The 23,264-nt window shown below is 39.0% G+C and overlaps 1 long non-coding RNA gene across 1 annotated transcript in view; it reads right to left on the bottom strand.

The window, feature by feature from the left end:
- The window catches only part of LOC117012471 (uncharacterized), a 94,854-nt gene that overhangs the window by 5,660 nt on the left and 65,930 nt on the right, over nt 1-23,264 (bottom strand). The window contains exon 2 of the long non-coding RNA XR_004421173.1: nt 1,178-1,310. This is a non-coding gene — a long non-coding RNA (uncharacterized LOC117012471). The remainder of the gene's footprint in view (nt 1-1,177; nt 1,311-23,264) is intronic.

The raw sequence follows: 23,264 nt of genomic DNA, 5'->3' as shown, positions 1-23,264 counted from the left end.
CTGAAGCCACACGAGCAGCCCCCTCTGAGAGGGCTGGAGCACTAGAGGGATGAGAGCATTTTAAGACAGAAAGGGGGCCCCTGACAGCAGCGAACACGTCAGAGAAAAGGGTCATTGGATTTGGCGATTAGGGAGGTAATTGGTGACCTTTGGGAGTAGAGTTTGTGAGAACAGCCTGAGTGACGGCGAGCAAATGGGAGCAGTGGGTGTAAAATGCCTCTTTGAGAAGTTCCGTCCTCAGCGTGGATCCTTCTCCAGGGCAGGTGAGGCTTCAGGGTCTGAAGGTAGAAAGCCATGCTGACGGCCTGGAGCTGCATTTTAGTGCTGTCCTGTGGGGTCCCTGCAGCCAGGCTACTTTATGATGAGAGCCTCTGGGACTTGGGCAACTCACCTTCTTTGGGCAGGTCCGTGCAGCTCACTTTTTGCTAAATATTGGGCAGTGCTACTAGAAGCTTCAGGGTATGTGATTTCTGTTCCTTTGTAGCAATAATTAAGTATCATCCATGTGCAGCAGTTTCCCTTTCTCCCTGCCTTGTGCAAAGGTGTCGTGAGCACTCTAGTTGTCCGGGAGGCACCACTGGCTCAACAGTGGCCTCAGTTCGTCTCCGGGGCACACAGGTGAGTTAGGCATGAAAGGAAATGGTCACTGCAAGCTAATAGGTACTAGAGGCATGGAGGGAGTGGTGTGGGAACATTGCCTGGAAGGATTTCTAAAGCAGGTCTTGAAGAGTGAGTAGAAGTTTACGAGCTAAGTCACGAAGCCGGCTAGAATTGATAAAACGGGAGTTTTTCCTCTGATGGGAAGAGAGAGTTGGGAAAGTGAAGGGTGGCCAGAGGAAGCGGTGCTTATGTTCCACCTCTCATTCTCCATGCTATTAGACACACCATACACATCTTTGCTTAATCATCTAATGAGAAAATAAAAGCATGTTTGTGTGTATGTGGCTACAGTCGAGAGGTCATTTTATACAGATGATCATGAATTCCAAACAGAAAAATAAATGACTCAAATCACATTAATAGTCATGTGCACACAAAGTGCTCAGGCCAGGAGCTACCTTCAGAGAGAGATGCGGCTTTCCCCAAAAGCCAACACTTGAAATGAATAAGGGCAGATGCACAGCAGAAAGCCAGGCCAGCCCACTGTGAGAATCCAGGCAGTAACAAGATATCATACCCAGCAGAGATTGTCTTCCTCAAGGTCTGGTCCTGGACGACCCTTCCAAAGTCGGACAGTCATTTCTGCAATGCCTGGACCAAGGTGCTGTGTGATGTCTTCTCTAATCTTTTCCAATGACAGTCCTGGTGACCTTCAATGGCATAAGGGAAGAAAATTATAAAGTGCAGAAACTTAAACAATTCAGTTCCCAGGATTAGCAGACCATGTCCAGCCTTCACCTTGAATCCTTCATCTTGTTCAGTTTCCCATTAACATGAGACAAGGTATTAAAAAGGTCAGGTTTTGAACGAGAGACTGCAGGCTTGGTTTTCTTTATGGGTCTGTCTTTGCAGCATAATTAGAAGCCTCACTTCACAACTTCATTTGCAGCTCAAGCAGCCAAAGGGAAACCTGCAAGTGGTTTTCAGAGGAACATTTTGGGGTCTGGACGGGGCACTGCTGGTATTAATGTGAAGCTACCTGTACCCAATCCCCTTTCAATAGCATGTCAGGGGGCAAAGCCTCCCTTATAAGATCTGACAAGCGTATGTTCTAGAGGAAGCACAGGGGAAGCTCTCCGTTCATATGACTAATTAGACGGACTTCATGCTGGGTTGCTCTTTTTTGATGCAGGTCCTGGTCCTAATTGTCAGTTTGCTCCTTCAAAAAGTACGGTTGAGTTCAAATGCTTATGTGCCCTGTTTTCTTTTAGCATTCCTGACCTGAAACTGATGCGGGGTGACAGGGAACAGACGGGAAAGAGACCCCTCGTTGCACACAGAGTAAACCTTTTCAAGTTCCCCACTAGGGAGACTGGACCACTAGGAGCAGCTTCTAAGGGTTGCACTGATCAATCACTATGGCTCACACCAGCTGGGAGTTCTGCCTAGGACAGCGCAACCTCTGTGACGGGCCGGTAAGCCCAAGTGAAGAGACCCGCAAGGCTTACTTATTGGCCAAGTGTGCTTGGATAGTTCTCCAAAGGCCAAGGCAGTTATTGGCACAGACATGGCAATGTTACTCCCAGCGGGGGTAATGCTGGGAGATGGGGTGTAAGAAATTGAGTACAAGAATGGCTGCCATTCTTCACCCCTCCCTATAGCCATGCCCTTTGCAGTGGTCCTCCGATCAAGAGGTGGAGGGTCTGTTTCCCCACCCTTAAACATGGGCTGGTCTTGTGACTTGTTGTTGACTGATTCAATACAGTGGAAGTGAGTTTATGTCAGTTCCAAGCCCAGATTGCGAGAGGACCGAGCACTCATACTCTGTCTCTTGAGAGAATGCCACGTGCACAAGGGGAAGGAGGAGAGATCACATGAAGCATGGGTGAGGCATCTCAGTTGACGCCATCCTAGATCATTCTGTGCCCAGCTGACCCGCCACCTGACTGTGATGCATGAGCTGGCCCAGCCAAGGTCAGCCTAGCCTGACTCACTAGAAGTACCACTCTGGACTTATGAGCAAAAAGAAATGCTCATTATTTTAAGTGATTCAACTTTGGGGTGTGTTAGTTCAAGTCCTCTGAGAAGCAGATACCAAGATGAAATTAGATGTCCAAGAGATTTACTGGATGAAATGCTGTTGAAGAACAAAGAGGAGGGAGACAGAAAAAGAGGGAGAGCCTTCAGACTGAGATGTAGGTCTCACCCCTGGGGAAGAAAGAAGGAAGAAGGATTGACTGGGGAGAGTCTCAAGCTGCAGCACAGGGCTATGGAAGCTCTGGCCAGTCTGATGGGGAGTCTTTGAGCCAAAGTCACTGAGAAAGGAACCCCACATATCACAGACGTAGGCCTGCCTGAGTATCCCCACTGTGCTCAGTCATGGTAAGTGTGGCCTCACTGACAGGGCTGGATCCAGAAGGGCAGCAGCTGGGGCCATTGATCAGTTACACTCCCCAAAGCAGGAGATCTGAATGGCACAGTTTGGTTTGTTACGCAGCATTATTGGGGCAACAGATAACTCATATATATGGGCAAACAAGTTTCTGTGCCTCCAGAGATTTCTGTTGTGTCCTGAGCTTGACATGTCTTCACCCTAAACATGTCTCTTTGATTAAAACTATAGTGGAATCTTTTCCTTGAATAACATCAAAGTTTTCAAATGTTCCTTGCCAACTACAGCAGCTAGACTTAGAATGCAACAGTCCCAACATTCCACCCCTTGGAGGACATGTATTTGTTCATGATTTTGCCCAAGAAGGTGTCACCCTGCCCTCCCTGGCAAGGAAACAGAGACCTTGGCTAACAGGTTTTCAATTACCTAGATTTGAAATTGGCTTCAACCTGTGAGATCAAACTTATTGTTGTTGATGGCAAATCCTTTACGTAATATGTGGCCTGGATTAGCCTGCCTCATTATTAGTTTCCATAAAGCAATTTAATTACTAAGCATTTATAATCACTCTTATTAATTCGTTCTTTATAGACATCTTGGAAGGAGGTACAACCTCAGATTCAATTAACATTCATGGAGCGCCTCATATCCCTGGCACTTTGCCAGAGACATATTTTATTGAATTCGCACCAAAACCAAGGGAGATGCTGATTATCCCCATTTGTCTCAGGGATCGCACAGCCGGCAAATGAGAGCACAGGCTTGGAGTCAGGTCCTCAGACTTCATAACTCACGCAACTCAACAAACATTCATTGAGCATCTGCAGTATCCAGGAGCTGTACTATTGGACAGTAATACAAAGAGTTCTTGTTCTCAAATTGCCCACAAATTAGTAAGGAAGACACGTATCATATTTGTGTATACTCAGCGACACGCATGCTATGACTGACAGAAGCACCTTAAACACTAAGAAATGGCACCTGTCATGGGCTGACTTGTGTCCTCCCAAAAGTCGTATGTTACAGTCCTAACTACTACTACCTCAGAGGAGACTATATTTGCAGTTAGGGCTTTCGAAGAGGTAATTAAGGTAAATAAGTTCATATGACTGGGTCCTAATCCAATACAACTTGTGTTCTTATAAGAAGAGGAGACTGGCCACAGACACGTTCACACACAGATGAAAGTCCGAGTGAGGACACAGCGAGAAAGTGGCCATTTGCAAGCCAAGGAGAACGGTCTCAGAAGACATCAAATCTGCCAACACCTTGATCTCAGACTTCTAGCCTCCAGAACTGTGAGAAAACCAATTTATTATGGCCACCCTAGCAGATTAATGCAGAATCCAACCATACTGGGGGTGGGGTGGAGAATGAAAGCTGTTACAAGATAGTTCCTGCCTGGCTATCGAGTCACTGAGTAGCCTTCAGTGAGTCACTGCCTCTCTCTGGACATCAGTTTTCTCATCTGTGAAATGAGGGAATAAGCCTAGAAGAATGTTTCCCAAAATATGTTTCATGGAACACTGCTCCCTGGAGACACCTCTCAGGAAAAAGGAAAGTAGGGGTGGTTTCTGTAGTCAGATACATTTGCGATCACTGTACACTATAATACTCCTTGGGGATTCATAACACACAGCTGCATATTGCAGGTTCTGAGAAGTCCTGCAAGAAAAATATCTGTTTTATGGAGAATTCACCCAACTTATTTAGCCACAAAACTCCATTTCCACGATACACTCAATAGTAGTGCCCCAAAAAACCCACTTTGGGTGACTTAGTCCCAAGTGTCTTATCTCTTTATTTTTCAACTCCAATTCTTAGTGATTTAAACAAACAAACAAAAATCCCAAGTATAAAATCTTCAGAGACTGAGGGTTAGTTTTGAGACTTAAACAAACCACTGAACCAGGGACAAACAGAAGAGATGGCATTTGTTAGGTGTATGTTCTCCTGTTTGATATTTTTCTCCTTCTTTCTAATATGTAAACCTGTTTTTTTACTTGTCCTATTTCTTCAGCAAAAAGCCATTGGATGATGGTAAATATAGTGGTGACAGTGGGAATCCTTTTGACTTTAACAGAAATGCGACAGTGTTTCACCATAGTTTAATGTTGGCTGTTGATCTGAGAAAGTTGCCCTTTACTCTGTTAAGGAAATACCTTTTTATTTCTTGTTTTTTAAGGGTTTCTAACATGAAAGGCTGTTGACTTTTAACAAAATCCTTTTTGGCTTCTATGGGGATAATCATATTATCTTTTAGCTTTTAATTAGTAATTTAATAAACTATATTAGTTGATAAAATTAACCTTATATTCTTAGGATAATGGTAACTAGCTTATGATATAGTGAGATATGTTCACTTATTTCAGAATTTCAGCTGAATATAATTATTGGCTTTTAGCTGACTGTAATTAGATGCATATATTACAAAAACACTTAAAACAAAACAGATTTGTGCTATTGAGGATTTCATCAAACTATGCCAGGGTGTTTTAGTTTCCTTACATAATCAAACTGCCTAGCTCTGGTTCAAGGTAATATCGGCCAACTGTTAATCTACTGTAATATTCAGTAATGCATGCATAGAATGTGATGAAACAGACACAAGCTCCGGAGAGGGTCTTCTAAAGAAAATCCTGTCATGCAAACCTAAATTTATATGAGTACATTAGATATAGGAACAACAAATATAATAGAAAGAGTTGTTTTCTTAAAGTCAAATTATGAAATAAAAGAAGAGAGGTCCAAGCTGGCGGATTAGGTAAACACTAAGCCTACTGCATCCCAGGATCACACCAAAATTACAAATAAATTATACACCAATCAACCTCAAGAATCATCTGAAGACTAGCTTAACCAAACCCCTATAACTAAGGATATAAAGAAAAGGCTGCATTGAGATTGGTAGAGGTGGGGAGACACAAAGCAGGCTGCCCCAAGTCTACGGATGATGGTTAAATGCCAGGAGGGACACCTCAGTGGCAGAGGTCCCCCTGTAAAAGGGAGGGGGCCCAGGCCCACCTGGGCTCTCACCAGCCCAGAGGCCAGGAAGAGGAGTTCCCATGGCATCTGGCAGTAAAGATCAGCAAGGACTCTGTTTGCTCATTCTGGTGGGGTGGAGGATGGAAACCCAGATGCCCTCCTATAGAGCCCACATATAGATTCACTTGTTTGAAAACACTCACCTGGTCTCTGGTGGAGGGGCAGCAGCTTGGGAGGCCCAGGGACAAGCAGGGAAGGACTGAGTCGTGTGGCTTCAGGGCAGGAGCTGGAGGGACGGGAACCACTGCTGTCCCTGTGTGGAGCCTGACACATGGCTCCACACAGGCTGCGGAAGCCTGTTTGCAGCTGTCAGACGGCCCGTGGCAGTCCAGGAAATGATTGCTGGTGAGCGGTAACCCAAGACCTGCACTGCAGTGTCTCTTGGGCAGCTCTTGGGAACCTGCGGCCCTGAGATGAGCAGTGGGTCCACCCCACAAGTGAATCCCCAAATCATCTCATTTTCATATTCATGGGGAGGTAGAAAGAATGTTTGCTCCTTCAAGCCACTGTGGTAGACTTATTGTATACTGCATTATGCCAAAACGGGTGAATTCTGATTCTTAGTTGGGAATATTGAGCTTTTCAGTGATGTTTCCTGTCGGATTTTTTTTGTCCTTGTTATTTTTTTCTGAGATGCATTTCTGATTTCATTTTTTTTAGTCTTCTCCTATCATTTATTTTTACCCTACTTTCTTAGAAAAAATAGAACTATTTGGAGAAAGATTTTTTTTTTTTTTTTTTTTAAGAACAAAACTCTTGATAAACACTTTTAACTTGAGTTGAACCAACTGACATATTTCTCAGTTCCCGGAGAGATGAATTGTAATTGGCTTCCTCTGGAGATCACTACATTATTTTCAGGGAGGATTAGGAAGCAGTTTGACCTAAATCAACATCTATTTAGAAGTCAGAAAAAGTTACAAGAAGTTAGAAGAAGTTAGAAAAAGAACAACAAAATAAACTCATATAAAGTAGAAGGAAAGAGATAACGTTGAGAACAGAAATTAATAAAATAGAAAACACAGACACAATAGAGAAGATCAACAAAACCAAAAGTTTATTCTTTGAAAAGACTGTTAAAATTGATCAAGAAATCAACTGGCAAAACTGATCAAGAAAAACAAGAATGGACTCTCCTACTTTCATATATATTCATTTTAAGGCTATGATTTTCCCTCTTAAAAACTCCTTTAGCTATATAGACCACAAGTTTTTAAATGTAGATTTTTTTTGGTTAGCATTACATTCAGACTTAATTTTTAATTCCATTATGATTTCTTCTTTCACCCAAAGATTATTGAAGAGTGTATTTCTTAATTTTCAAACATGTGGATATTTTCTAATTTTTAGATTTACTTCATTGTGATCAGAGTGCATTCTCTATATTATTTCAATCACTTGAAATCTGAGGAAACTTTCTTCATGGTCTAGTATACGTCCCTTTTTTTGAACATTACATTTACACTTGAAAGGCATGTATTTATTTGTCAATATTCTACATACGTCAATTGGTTAAAGTCTATAGTTGTGTTGTTAATGTTGTCTATGTTCTTCTGGATCTTTGTCTGTTGGTTACGATATAGAAGATTCCAACAACATGACTCTCAGTTTCTGAGAAAAATGATAGATTTTCTTATTTTTCCTTTTAGCTCTGACAGAATTTCTCTTTATATATTTTGAGGCCATTTTTGTTTTTAGGTGTATACACATTGGTGAAACAAACTTTTCATTACATTGTATATTTTGAATTTCTAGTAACTTTCTTTTTTTTTAATTTATTGGGGTGATAATTGTTAGTAAAATTACATCGATTTCAGGTGTACAATTCTGTATTACATCATCTATAAATCCCATTGTGTGTTCACCACCCAGAGTCAGTTCTCCTTCCATCACCATATATTTGATCCCCCTTACCCTCAGCGAATTTCTAGTAACTTTCTAATCTACCTAGTTTAATATTAATATTAAAGCCACACCAGCTTTCATTTGGTTGTTGCTTTCATATATATATATAATTATTTTTCTACTTTCTACCTTTCTTGTTCTTTATGTTTCAGGTGTACATCTTATAATCCATATATAGTTTTTTCCCCCTGTAAAACCCAGTCTGACAATCTTTGTCTGTTCATTGGAGTAGTTCACCCATTTATCCAGTAAGAGATATTATAATAGAGTAGTAATATGACTAAATTTGTGGGGAAAAGATTTAGATATAATTTAGCATTTTGACTTTGAGGCTGTTGGCAGACTAGTTTGTAGCTACTTGCTGGGAAAGTCCTTCCTTGTGTTTCTGGATGATACCCAAACAAATCATAAGACAGACAGGGTCTTTTGAGGCACGACTTTTTCTTTCTGGGAGTCATGTTATTTGACAGAGCACATGACGTGGGAGGCAGGGGTGACTCGCCTGGTCAGCTAGCTCAGCCCCACCTACCCTGGCTCCTTACACACGACAAATGCCAGGACCAGATTGCCCTGACATCCAGGATGCCCTGAGGGGTGTTTTGTTCCTTCTCTGATCCCCAGTGACTGGGAGCAAAGTGGCCATGTGCAGATACTCAGTCTTTCGTACGGAGATAGGGCTGTGCTATGGGAGAGAAGTAGTTCTACTTTTGGTGTTTATCCAAGGAGAATTTCCTTCTTAAGGATGACAACATTTGCCCCCCTCTATCCCAAGCTGGAAAATCTGATGGCATGACTCCAGTGTTTCCTTTTGTAGCCTTTATAGCCTGTTGGTACTTAGGGCTGATAGAGCCCCCTGTGCAGTCCTGACTATACTATTTCTATCCAGTTGTACCTGCTAATGTGTCTGCCTCTTGCATGTGGGTTCTGAGCACCATAAATAAGCCTCCCTCTTTTTCATCCTTGATCTCCCTTATATCCTGGCATATAGTAAAGATTCTGTTAAATGATGGGGACATAAAAATTGAATAAATAATCTGCATAGTAGCTATTTTATTGGTAAGTATGGAAAAGTTACAGAAGCTCAGTGAAATGAGAAAAAAACATTCTTTTGCACCATTCTTTTGCACCTATTTACAAGTCTTTTTTTGTGAAATTTATTGCTATCAAGAGGTAAGACATGCTTAATTATTATTTATAACTTCAAGTTCAAAGTAATGTCTTTTTTTGTCTTGAGTTTATAATGCAAATCCTTATTTTTCATTAAAAATTCTCTCCAGTTTGTTCCTTCTGAGGGGAGTTGGGGGTCATAATTACTCAATATGGCGGTTGCCAGGTTAGTATCTGTTAGAATCTAACCCTTTCCATAATGTTAGATTTTAGCAGAACAATGTGTTACCAAGAACTTGGAGTCCTTGGGGCTTGGTTCTTCCTGACAGATAGGAACTAAATATCTTTTAAAATGTAAACTACTTTAAAGCAAGAATATATCATCTGAAAGCTGTCCAAATATTGGTTGGCTGACAATGCTTTGAACACAAAAGAAACTCAACATACCTTCTAACCATTTAAATTCTAAAGTTAGACTTGTACCCGGTCAACCCAGACAATCAAAGAACCCTTGAGAACTACTGCCTGAATGAAGACAACCAGTTGGCAAAAGGAAAGGACTCCTGGGAACTGATGGATACAAGCAGTTCTTTCTAACTAAAGGCTCTGAGGGAATCATGAGATTATGGGAGATCATTTGGGATGAGCTCTGGTTTTGGGTACAGAAAATGACTCATTCTAAGTGTGGGTTAATGGGAGGCTGGTAGAGGTGAAGGACTCAGTTACAGTACAATATATACTAATGTCACATCTTCATGGTTGAAGCAAAACAATAAATCTGGACTGTCCTTATATGTTCTAAGGCAAGGCATTGGAGGCAGGACAGAAAATACCATATGTTCGACAAAGTTCAGGAATGTGGCCAAGGCCTGTTTACCTGGTATGGATCTGAGGCTATTTGAGCCACAGGAACTATTTTGGAGTTAGTCTTCCTCTGGTCATTAAGGGAGGGGATTCACTCCTGAGATGGAGGAGGAACGGGAATTGCTCTTGGGCACTTGAGATATTAGGAAAGCATCACAGAGAAGCAGCAGGTTGATCAAGATATTGATAACAGCAGTGCCCATGGATGCACCCAGAGGAAAGGGTCACAAGGCATAAGTGTGGTGTAGTGAAGGGAGGTTAGTAATGGCAGTGTTTTTCCATGGGAACCCTGCTCTCATCTTTAGGAGGACAGCTCTTCCAGAGGGGAGTGTCCTGAATAATACAGGTCATTTAGTATGTCTAGTTCTCAGGACCTCCCTCCCGCAACCGTCATTGTGTAACAATCAAATATGCCCCTACATACTTCTAAGTGCTCCCTGGTGGGAAAATACTGTCCCCCACTGAGGACCACTGGTAGGTGTCCAGAAATCCTGGATCTAGACTGGGCTTTGCTGCTACCATACTGGGAGTTCCTGGCCAAGTCTTTTACTTATATAGATCTTTGTTTCCTAATCTGGAAAATTAAAAGGAGTGGAAGTTCTGTAAGATCTCTTTCAGCTCTTACATTCACTGAATCTACAATTTCTAAGTAAAAGTAATATGATTGGCCTTCTTGGATTCTAAAAGAAAGAGACTGAGTTTAGCCCCAAACCACAGCAAAAAGCTAAGTCTGAGATGATTTTCCTCAAAGAAACTAAACATAGGCAGAGAATTGTAGGCATTTTGGGTCTGCCAGAACAGGTGAGAGTCTTTTTCCCTTCTTACTTTTTTTCTCAGAAAACGGTGGCTCATTTTCACTTGTATTGGGTGGGAATGGGAAGGAGATCAAATAAAAAGGGAGAGAAAAAAGTTTTATGGTTTTAAGTGAGTTTGATGAGAAATAATTTATTATGTCATTGCTTGTCTCCTGTTTATTTCCTTTTTACCGCCCCTCCCCCACCCCGCACCTTAGCCCTCCCTCCAAGAGCCAGGCTTTTATCACTGGATCCTTTGATAAAAGTCCTACTTTGGTGTGTGACATTGCAAAAAGGATTTGTGTACCCAGAAACATTCTCACCATTTCCAAACTATCCAATTTTTGTCTCACTTGCTCTGTAGAAATGTTTCCCCTTGGGGTGTTCTCACTCACTTGAGTGCTTCAAGTCTACATTAATACACTTATTTCAACTAGACCTTTAATCAATATTTCATGGGATGTATTGAGAAGACCCACTTAATTTCTTTCAGTCTCTGCAGGTGTAGGAGTGAGAGAAAGCACTGGCTCGAGAAGACGGGTGTCATTTACACGCAAATGAAGATGTTCCTATCGATCATGAGCTTGTAGGGATAATAATACTTGCGATGAATCCCTTATAGAAAGGGGACAGGCATTGGATGTTTTACAGATGGGACTGTTGGATCCTTAAATATCTATCAGAGTCCCACCACTAAAGGAGTCAAGGACCATCATTATTAGGTTGACCTCCTGGCAAGGAAAAATACTAGTACAAATAAAATGACTTGAGCAGCCAAACCAGTTGGGGCCACAAATGATTCTATTATTTGTAAAGTGGGATTTCTAAAGAGATTTCAAGAGTTTTATCATTTATAAGCAAATCAGACTCAATGAGTGGGAAGGCTAGAATGGACTTTGCAAAGGTGATTTCTTTTTTGCAATGTTTATAGTATGGTGGTGGGTCTCCTGGAAGTTGCTCAAATTCTAGCTCCAACGCTTACTATCTGTAACACTGTGGACATGCTACTTCACGTCTCTTAAATGTCACTTCCTGAACTGTGAAATATTCCATTAATAGCTCACATGTGTTAAGCATTTACTATGTGCAAGACATTTGTTCAAATTCTTAACAGGTATTATCTTTATAATCCTCAAAATAACTTTAATAGGGAGATACTAGTGATGATTGTAGCTGTGGAGTAAGTCTATAAAGTGGACTTTCTCCTATTTTTTTCTTCTTTTTAAAAATTGTTTTAGCTGTGTTTGTTCTTTTGTCTTTTCACATAAGTTTTAGAACAAGCTTGTCTATACCTACAAACATCTTGCTGGGATTTTGGTAGAAATTGCATTGAGCCTATGAATCAATTTGAAGAGAAATGGCATCTTTACTATACTGAGTCTTTCAATCCATGAAAATGGTATTACCTATTTATTTAGATCTTTGATTTCTTTCATCAACTTTTGGTAATTTTGAGCATACAGATCCAGCATACAGACATACATTTATATGTAAGTCTTTTATTTTGGGGAGTGATTGTATTTAGTATTATGTTTTTAATTTCAGTTTTCACAGACTCCCTGCTAGAAATATGGTTGATCTTTGTTTTTTTGATCTTGTATTCTGCAACCTTGCTGAACTCAATTAGTTCCAGTATTTTTTTTTTTTTTTCAGAGAACACTTGGGATTTTCTATGTAGGAAATTATGTTATCTGCAAATAAGGAAAGTTTTATTTCCTCCTTTCCAATCTGTATGCCTTTTAATTCTTTGCCTTGCCTTACTGCACTGGCTAAGCCTTCCAGCATTATGTTGAACAAGAGTGCTGAAAGCCAATATCCTTGCTTTGTTTCAGATTTTTGAGAGAGAGCATTCAGATTTCCATCAAGTATAATGCTAGTTATAGGATATTTGTAGACACTCTTTATCAAGTTGTAGAAGTTCTCCTTTATTTCTAGTTTGATGAGAGTTTATATTATAAATCGATGTTGAATTTTATTTATTGCTTTTTTTTTTGGCTTCTATTGATATGATCACATGATTTTTCTTCTTTAGTCTATTAATGTAATGAATCACACTGATTGTTTTCTAAATGTTGAACCAGCCTTGCATTTCTAAGAAGAACCCCACTTGGTCATGCTTATTATCTGGTTTATATATATGATTCGATTTGATTTGTTAATATTTTGTTGAAAATTTTTTTATCTATGTTCATTGGAGATATTGGTCACAATGTTTTTGTATTGAGGTTACTTTTTTTTTAATATTACATTTTTGAGTTGCTGTATAGGGAAGCTATTAATTTTTCCACTTTGTTCTTATATCCTGGTATTTACTTGAAAATTTTTTTTAATTCTAATAAATTTTTCATTGGTTTCTTGGATGTTCTGCGTAGACAATTGTAACGTCTGTGAGAAAAAAAAAGACTTTGATCTCTCCCCCCAAATTGATTTACTATTTAGTTCTTACATTTGTGCATGATTTAGTGCCTCTTCAATCCTTGCAATAATTTTTGCAATTTGTATTTTTATAAATATAAAATTTCACAAAGTACTGTTACATAGTATTCAGTAATAAATTTAACCTCTTTTCTATCCGTAGTTGTATTCTTTTTTCATTCCTAATATTGCAACATATGCACTCTTTGTATTTCTGTCTCTCTCTTTTTATTGACCAGAAATATCAGAACTTTAACTTTTTTGTTTATCCTTTTTTAAATTAAGATATAGTGGACACATAACATTGTATTAGTTTTAGGTGTACAACATAATGATTTGAAATATGTATATATTGTGAAAGGATCACCACAATAAGTTCAGTTGACATCCATCACCACGCATAGTTAAACAATTTTTTTTCTTGTGATGAGAAATTTTAAGATCTGCTTTCTTAGCAACTTTCAAATATACAGTATAGTATTAACTGTAGTCACCATGCTGTACATTACACCCTCAGGATTTACTTATCTTATAATTGCAAGTTTGCATCTTTTGACTACCTTTACCCACTTCACCCACCTCTGGCAATCACCAGTTTGTTCTCTGTATCTATTAAGTTCCGTTGTGTTTTTTTTTTAAGATTCCACATATAAGTGAGGTCACTCAGTATTTATCTTTCTTTGAGAACTTTAACTTTTTAATTGACCTTTAAAATAACAGCTAACAGCCCTTGATATTTATAATTAACTACTCTTTTTGGTTATTTGTTTCCTATTTTATTAATTTATGTTCTTATTTTTAATTAATTTCTCCCCTATTTAATTTTTAAACTTCATTCATCGAATGCTTATTTTATTTATTTTCAGGCTGTTAATTTTTCTCCGAGTACTCTTTGGCCACATTTCATAGATATCAAAATGTAGTGTTTTTATTATCATTTTTTGTTAAATAGTTTATAATTTCAATTTTGTCTTCTTCTTCGCTCCTAACCCCCAGAAACCACTGATCTTTTTACTGTCTCCATAGTTTTTCCTTTTCCAGAATGTCATATAGCTATAATCAGCTATAATCATACAGTATGTAGCTCTCGGACTGGCTTCTTTCACTTAGTAATATGCATTTAAGGTTCCTTCATGTCTTTTCATGGCTCAATCGCTCATTTGTTTTTAAGGCTGAATAACATTCCATTATCTGGATGGACTGCAGTTTATTTATCTATTCATTTACTGAAGGACATCTTCATTGCTTCCAAGTTTTGGCTACTATGAAGAAAGCTGCTATAATCAGCTGTGTGCAGGTTTTTGTGTGGACATAAATTTTCAGTTTATTTGAGGAACTACCAAGGAGCACGACCGCTGTATCATATGGTAGAAGTATGTTCAGTTTTTGAGGAAACTGCCAAACTGTGTACCAAAGTGGCTGTACTATTTTGTATTCCCATCAGCAATGAATGAGTGTTCTTGATGTTTCACATCTTTGTCAGCATTTGGTGTAGTCAGTGTTCTAGATTTTGACCATTCTAATAGGTGTGTAGTGGTATCTCATTGTTTTAATTTGGATTTCCCTGATGACATATTATGTGGAGCATCTTTTCATATGCATATTTGTCATCTATATATCTTTTTTGGTTAACACGGTTTTATTCCTCTAGTGACTGTTCTTAATTTTTATGAACATCTTTTGAATGTATTTATTATTTTCTTAAATTATAAAAGCAACACAAACTTGTTATAAAAATTCCATTACAGTTGAAGTCTAAACAGTAAAAGTGAAAGCTCATTCATACCCTGGAAAAATTATTAATAAATATTACACTTTCAGATTTATTGATGCATAAATAAGTACACATATGGTTTTCTATAGAAGTTTGATTACACTGTACATATGGAATAATATATTTAGTTTATTTTAATTTCCCTGTCTGCAATGAAAAAGTTTTTGTTTAGTTGAAGTCATATATAATTTTAGTTCAAGACAGTTCACTTTTTGTTTCATATTTGCTTCAATATTTCCTAATAATTGCATTAAGATCACAAGCATATTACAATCCTTTAGGCTTAATTATTTGTTTTTCTGTTATCTTTGCTTATCATCAAGCATTTTATTTCAAGTCTTCCTCTTTGTTCATTTCATTTTTTGTTCTGCCCAAGAACTTACTTCCATGACTTTTTGAAAATTGAAGATACATTTGTTTTGCCTTACACTTTAAGTGATAATGTCATTGTAATCTAGCATTCTGTGTTGTTCAAATAAAGTTAAATATTGGTCAAATGCTGGTTCCTTTGTAAATAATTCATTCCTTTAATTTCAGGATAAGTTAAGAAATTTTCTAGGCTATATCTAGACAAAAATCTTTATTCATTATTTTTGCTCAGTGGTCAACAGTGAAGTCCCAAGTCTTTGTTCATTTCAATAAAATTATCCTCTATTATTTTTAATTGTTTTCCCTGTCTTCAGTCTGTTTTCTCTTACTTCATTTTCTATTAAGGTGATACCAAATCTTCTAAATATACCCTGAAGTCTTTATGTCATATTTGTCATTTCTTTATTTTTCTACTTTATGGGAAATATATTTGCTTTATATTTCAGATCTCTAATATAGCCTTTGGGTGGTCCATTTTAATTACTTCAATTTTTAACATTTCTTCTGGGCAATTGCTTCTTATTTTTTGACTTCTACTTTAAAAATAGCACCTTGTTCTTGTTTCGTAAATGAAACATCTTTCTGAATGTTTTGGAAGATGCTAATTAAACATTTTAAATTTCTATTCTATTTTTCGTATCTTTGGTTTTCTTTAATATTGATCATTCTGCCTCTTCATCTTGGTTCTTCCTTTGTCACTTTTGTTTTTTCTCAAATGTCTGGTTATCTTTCATAGCTCATTGATATTTATAAATTGAAGAGTAGGATGATGAGTGTTTGAGTTGGCACAGATTTTCGTTTTTGTGCATATATGTTTCCATAATAGGTTTCTCCCCTGACTGGAAGAGATGACCATAGCTTGGGCCTGCTGATGGCTATTTCTCTTTAGAGTGGAGGCGTGAGGCAAGTGGGGTCCCACAAGCTTGTCAAAATAAGGAAGACGTTACCTTGCTGCTAGAATACTGTAGTGTTTTTATTCCTGGAAGAGCCACCTTTCTTCCCCACCCACCTTCCCTATGTGGCCATTATGTAGGACTATTTTTCTATTAAGTGGATACTGAACCTTCTACGTATATCCCCTAAGTCTTTGTGTCATATTTGTCATTTCTTTGTTTACTGTTCTATTTTATGGGAAATTTCTCTGCAGGAAATCTCTAAAGCAGGCATTCTTATTCTAGAGTTCATAGATCCCTAGAGATCAATTCATCCCTCTGACCATAAATAGGTCCTAATCCACTTTCTAGGGGATTTCAGGAGAAAGAATTAGAATAAAGCCCTTCAAAAAGTTTTTTTTCATGGGCTACTTAAAATGGCAATGGATAACTAATAAAAAATAATTAAAACATAAAACTGCACATATTGTTCAAGAGAACTTTGTGCAAGGTGACTTTTCTCCAGCATTCTGAGAAATTTTAATATATAGAAAAGTAGAAAGAATTGTACAGCAAACACCTGCATACTTAGTTTTGACAATTACATTTAACTTTGTTTGCTTTATCTCACATCTAGCCATTCCTTTATCCATCAATAAAGTTTTTTTTCCTTGTTGCTGTATCTCCAAGGAAGTTGCAGTCATTAGTGCATTTTAGAAGGTACTTTAAAAATGACAATACATTTTCTCTGATTTCCCTTCCTCTCATTTTCTTCCTCCTTTTGTCATCATATTCTCTTGACGTGAGCTTCCCTCTGGACATCAGGCTTTTGTTTGCTTGATTGGCCAATTAGGGGGCTGTTCAGACATGCAAACCAGATAGATTGCTTTAAGGACCAGCAGAAAGCTCACCTCTTCTATAAAGCCTTCTTTGATTGAGTGGATTAACAATCCTTTCTCCTGTGATTTTGAAGCACTTTGGGCAGATCTCTGCTAAGCTATTTATCAGATTGGTATTGTGATTCTTCTTTTATATGGATGTCTCCCCTTTTGACTATAGGATCCTCTGTTTGTGTGTGTGGGTGGGGGACAGTGGGTTAGAGAGTGGGTCTTACTTATCTCTGTGTCCAAGACCTGAAACAATTCCTAGACCATATTAAATGAATAAATTAGCAGATGAGCAAATGAATCAATGCTTTGACTAGATGAATCAGTTCAAAATTGTTTTTATGATCATTGCTTTTTGATTAGTTTAGTAGGTTAAATTAGAATGGCTGCTTTGCTTAAGGGTGTTTGTAATCCATACAACTGGCATCCTTTTGGGGTAGTTTGTAAAGAAGTTATGAAGATGGCCCAAGTGAGGCTCCTTATGTGATTTAGATTTAATATCTCAAAGTCAAGGAAGGATATCACTGTGCAAAAATGGTATCTATCAAGTCATATTCTCAGATTCATGGAAAAACCTAATGTTATCTGTATTCTCCTTACCAGTGTCATCAGTAAATTTTCACATTTTTTCCCCATTAGGAATAATAGACATCATACTATTGTAAACAGATTACTTTTGATTTTTATTTTTTCTCATTTCTAGAAATTTTTCCAAGGATTATTTTAGTTACTGATCTAACAAGACGCATCTCGATAACTGGAGTAAGACTTTGCACCTTGGCTTGACCCAGCTTCTCTTTATGTCATATCTCCCTTTGAGCATAGGTGATCCACACGAAAGAAATGCAGGATAGGTGTTAAAGAGGAGCCAACATTTATTGATGGACAATGATATGCTCGGCACTCTACTATGCAATTTACATTGGTGGTTTTTGTCTGCAAAGGCCTCCAATGGAGGGAAAATTGGTTTGGCTGGCTGAAATCCCTCAGTTGGACTATCTCCATGACTACAGGTCTTGGGTTGCTTGCTGATTTGAGGCCAAGGAACCCCACCTACCCTTTCACGTTCGTCTTCATGGTTTAACATCGTACTCAAGAACAGTGCCAGAAAGCTAAGCCAACAAGCAAGAACCATAGGGGATGCTGGGCGCACAGCAATATACACTGTTCAAAAATGACAGCTCTTCAGAGAAGTCCATGGTGGGCAACACCTGGGGAAGACCTCTCGGGTCCAGTTTGGCTCTTTTCGTCACAGATGCCTGACCTTGAAAACCAAGAAACAGACTCATTCCCCCTTTCTCCTTACTCTTCACAGGCAGTCTACTGCCCTTTCGTAGCCTTGGGAGCGCATTGGACCAATATAACAAATGTGGCCCAGGAGGGGATTACAATGTGATTTACCCTGGGAGAACTCCACAGTCTGGAGTCCTTCCTGAGCCTGGTACAACTGCAGGACTGTCCCAGAATCCTGCCCCACTGTGGCTTGAAGGCACTTCCCATGCGCCAGTGAGAGGCTGGGCTCCCCAGCATGCTGCGGCAGGGCAGTCTGTGTTGTGAGAGCAGATAAGAAGTGAGCCGAGAGGGGCCTTTTATCAACTGCTGTGTTCACAGAGGCCAGATGATCTTCAAGGAGTTGCTTAGAGATTTAAAGCACTGATGTGACAAGGATGCTTTGATTCCCATGTTCCAGCCGTCTCCCCGCAGCCAGTGTTTACGTAAACTTGAAAAAACCTGCCACTACTGTTCATCGCCCTTGTTTTTCAACCTTAATGGCCATTACATCCAAGGACTAGGAGAAGTTTGGCATCCTTTAAGCCTGGAGTTAGATTCTCCCTTAGACATGGCGCTGGAGCATTGTGTCCAGCTCTTGAAGGCATGGCGGAGCAGGTTGCAGGAGATGGGCTGAAATCAGATGGGGTGTAGAAATCATCCCCCAGAGAACTTTAGCTTGTTTATTTGTTGACAACTATTGTACATGCAAAGTTCTACCTTAAAAGACTAGACATCTCTTTTTTGCTTTAATGTATGAATAAAAATGGAAGAATTAGAAGTTGTGGCTTTCTGACTGCCCTCTGTGAAGACTGTAATCTCTTTCCCAACCTCTCAGCCTCCTCTTCTTCTCCTCACTATTCTTTCCTCTCAACCTCAGATCCTATCTTCTCTCTTTTAGGGCCCTTCTTTTCAATAGCATAGATGGGGTTTTGTGAAGGAGAGAGAACCCCAAGTCCAAACAATAGAAAGGAACATTAAGAATTCAGACTGTTCCCCCAAATCAGGGACATAGGCCCGCCTATTGGCCAGTTGAACCACCTCTCTCCTGTCTTCCATTTCTAAAGGACCTTGGATCCCTTCCATCATTTGTTTCTCTTCCTCCATCTGTCTTTATCTCTATACCTACTTTTCTATAAGAGCAAGGAGAAAACTAAAGACTTTGGATGGGGGAGAGACTTGTGCGTGAGAATATAAAATTTGTCTTTTCCTCACTCCCTTTCCCTAATCAAGACCAAAAGGATGGAGTCAGTGAGTAACAGTAGACACATCCTGGGTCGTGGGCATCCCAGCCACTTCGAGGACAGTTCTCTGATGTCTCTTTGCCGCTGAAGCCTGGCCCTGGCATGGTGCCTCGGTGAGCCCTGTCTTCAGGCTGACCATTGGAATGGTGTCGAGGGCTGTGAGCACAGCCACCCAGACGAAAGGAATTTGGATCCTGTTCCTGGAAGCCAGAGCGAAGATGCCGGTGGAGCCTTTTCCTTCCTCTCAAGGGCTCAGCCTCTGGCAGACTTCTTTTCCATCTGTCCAGGAAAGCCAGCTTTCAACAAACAGAGTTTTAAGAGCATTTATCCTGCTCTTGCATCCCAGAGCTGGCCCTCAGCACAGCTCTTGACTTTTCTCAAAACCAACTCAGCTTGGCTGGGAATACGAACTCCAGAGTTTGGCTTATAGATACTGGCATTTTTCAACTTGCCTATCTTAACGAGAGATTCAGGAGCATATGCAGGTTTTGTGAGACTTGAAACTTTGTAAAATTTTTATGGGCTGTCTTGAAGAAAAATTATACAGTGTTTTAAAAACAAAATTAGGTACTCAACTTGCTCTTTGCCATATCCCAAAAATGTCCATGACATTTCAAAACCACCAACCTGATGGGAGGTGTGGTGAAGTAGAAGATGAAGTGGAAAGAGATAGCCGTCTTGCCAACTGGGTTAAAATGTCTTCTTTAGCAACTTAGGAAACAAACAAACAGCATATGACCCTGAGCTCATTACCGGTGATCGTCCAAGGCCTAGCAAGGAGACTGTGCAAGTGAGGGGCCTGCAGTTTGTGCTTCATCAGCTTCAGTGCAAATTTGCCTCTGTAGGAATATTTTCCTCTGCAGAAAATGAAAACACATCCTTTTCTTCCCCCAACCACATTAGTTGATGTTTCTAAAAATGCTTTTCAAATGACTTTTGAGCAATTTGACAATGTATCAAGAGCCTGAAAATATTCATGTTTTATCCCAGTAATTTTATTTTTGGCAATCTAGTCTAAGAAAAGTATCTAGATTATGGAAGAGCTTTATGCACAAACATGTCCATTGCAGCATGATTTATAATAGCAAACATTTGGATAAACTGAATAACAACATGGGAATGACTAAGGAAAATATGGTATATTCACCAGGTAGACTATTATGCCATTAGTACCAATTTTTTTTCTTCAAAATGCTTGTAATAATCTGGGAAATGCTAATATCCTAATGTTATCAGAAAATAGCAGCACACAAAAATTATATAAACAGTTTATATAAATAGTCACTTGATAACATTGTCTTTGAGTTTCCATCTCTTTGGAGGTATTCTTGCTTTACACATATCTGCTTAGATGAGCAAAAGGAGGTTCTGAACCCCTTGAATCCTTGGAATCTCCAAAGTTGAGGACCAACGCTGACCACGCTAGAAGAAAGTCTCATTTAAAAAATAGCCTCTGACTTTATATTCTTTTTTAAAACGAATTCTTGATGTTGATGGGAATATGATGAAATCAGCACTTTTATTTATTGCTGATAGAAGAATATTAAACAGATCCAACTTCTTTGAAAATCATTTTGGCAATACCAACTAAAAGCCTTCAACATACGCATACCCTTTGTATGCATACAGTAATCCCAATTCTGAGCATTCTATTCCAAAGAAATTACCAGAAATATAAAGGTATGATGCACAAAGATACCAGCTGCAATGAAATATGTAACAGGAAAGCATTACTAACAACTTAAAGATCCAAAAATAGAGAAATGATTTTAAAAGTCACTGTGTATTTGTAATGCCATATAAACCATTGAAATGGTTAAATTAGATGACAAAGAAAAAGGATAAAACAAAGATAAGGACATACAATATAGCTAACAAGTGAGGTTCATACAAAAATGGATATTGCAAAATTTATTTTGTTAAACTCAAATATATTCCAGTCCCTGTTCTAAGCTCTTTATGAGGATAAAGCCACTTAATCTGTCCCCAGACCATACAGCTGGTATGTAGTGGAGCCACAGTTCCCTGGGGCTATAAGTGCCTGCTTTTATCCTCTATGCTGTGATACTGCAGACAGAGGCCTAAGTTTTCTCCAACACTTATTTTGGGTTTAGACTCTTTGTTTTTGTCTTGTTTTGGGGGTGACTTCCACTCCCTGCCAGACATCACTGTTGTAGTGTCTCATCTGTGACGTATGAGTTACAGTCACTAACTGGAACCTATTTTATGTTCACCCATCATGGGCATTTTATTGCAGTGACTAAATAAATATACACATATGGAAGTACAGCTAGCTGAAGAGGACTAATCTGTCTTTTCAGTGTAGGCTGCAATATAAGCTAACACCCTTCTGTACTGAGCGTTGCAGGGAGCAGGTTTCTTTTCACTAGGAACAGGATATGAGTCCATGACTTGGGTCTTTTGCGGCATCTCCACACAAACGCAGCTCTTCCCATCTCTCTCTCTACATACACACACACACACACACACCCCCATACACTTGCCAGACGCTCAGATCTTTCCTCCGGACTAGGGCTTTTCATTGGGATCCCTCCCCCACCCCATCTCCATTTTCCCTGAGGAAGAGTTCAGGCCCCTCACCACCCGCACCCCCCCTCCCCCCCACTAACTGTTGTGCCCTAAGCACTTTCCAAACTCTACTCCCAGCTCATTTATCTGATAAACAAACACAGGGTTTAGCCATTGGCGATAATGATGGTTCATGATAGTGCTTCTCAATTTTATTGTATACAAAGGTCACTTTGGATGTTTGTTTTAAAAAGGTAAATTTCTAGGCCTTTGTCCACAGGGATTCCGATTCTATAAATCTATTCCTCATTTTGTTGGTTGTTGATTTAAATCAAAAGATGCATGCATATAGTGAGATAATATAGAGGTGCATTGGTAAATGACATAATATAGAGGTGCGTTGGTTACATTCACGGCAGACAAGATTCAGAGCAACTGTCTGGTCACTGAGCAAAATGTTTTAAAAAATCATTTGAAGACTTCAGTGAAGAATTACAGATCTGGAAGAAGGAAACTCAGAGAGATGGCCAGTCACTAGGAGTATTTTGCAGCTTCAGAAGAGCTAGCTTAGAGCTGTCATGTTCAGTAGAACTTTTGACCAAGTCATGGGGCTGGGAGACAAAATTGGAGTTTAGGATTCACCACAAAGGCTTTAAAATGGAAACTTAAGGGAATACACAGAGAGGAGAGCACTGAAGTTCAGGTTCAAACGACCTCAGTACTTGGATGAAAGTGATGGAGGTGTGTGTGTGTGTGAATTTCCCTAGCACAGCTGTGAACCGGAAGCAAACAGAAAATCCTTTCTGGAGGAAGATGGCATCATTTTAGACTTTAAATTTTCCCCCCAGTTTTTCATATATAACGTCCAGCATGCAATAAGAAACAACCCGGCATATATGAACAATGCTAGTGAAAACTAAGAGAAATAACTAAAATAGAAACAAATCTACAGGTTATCTGGATAATAGAATTATCAGATGTAGAATTTATATCTAAGATAAACAAGCTAATATGTACAAGGAAATTAAAGATTAAAAATTTTAAAGATAAGTCCTAGCATAGCTGCTGAGTGGTAACTATTAGAGAAATTGAATCCATAATTTAAAATTGTCCACAAATGAAACTGAAGAATTCATTTAAGGAAGAAATAAGACCTATCAACCCAGACATTTCTGGTGGAGAGAAAGATGCAAAGTTT

This window comes from Rhinolophus ferrumequinum, chromosome 20 (assembly GCF_004115265.2).
Source record: "Rhinolophus ferrumequinum isolate MPI-CBG mRhiFer1 chromosome 20, mRhiFer1_v1.p, whole genome shotgun sequence".
NCBI classification, from domain to species: domain Eukaryota; kingdom Metazoa; phylum Chordata; class Mammalia; order Chiroptera; family Rhinolophidae; genus Rhinolophus; species Rhinolophus ferrumequinum.
The sequence above is the reverse complement of the archived record's forward strand: the minus strand, read 5'-3'. Positions and strand labels throughout refer to the sequence as shown.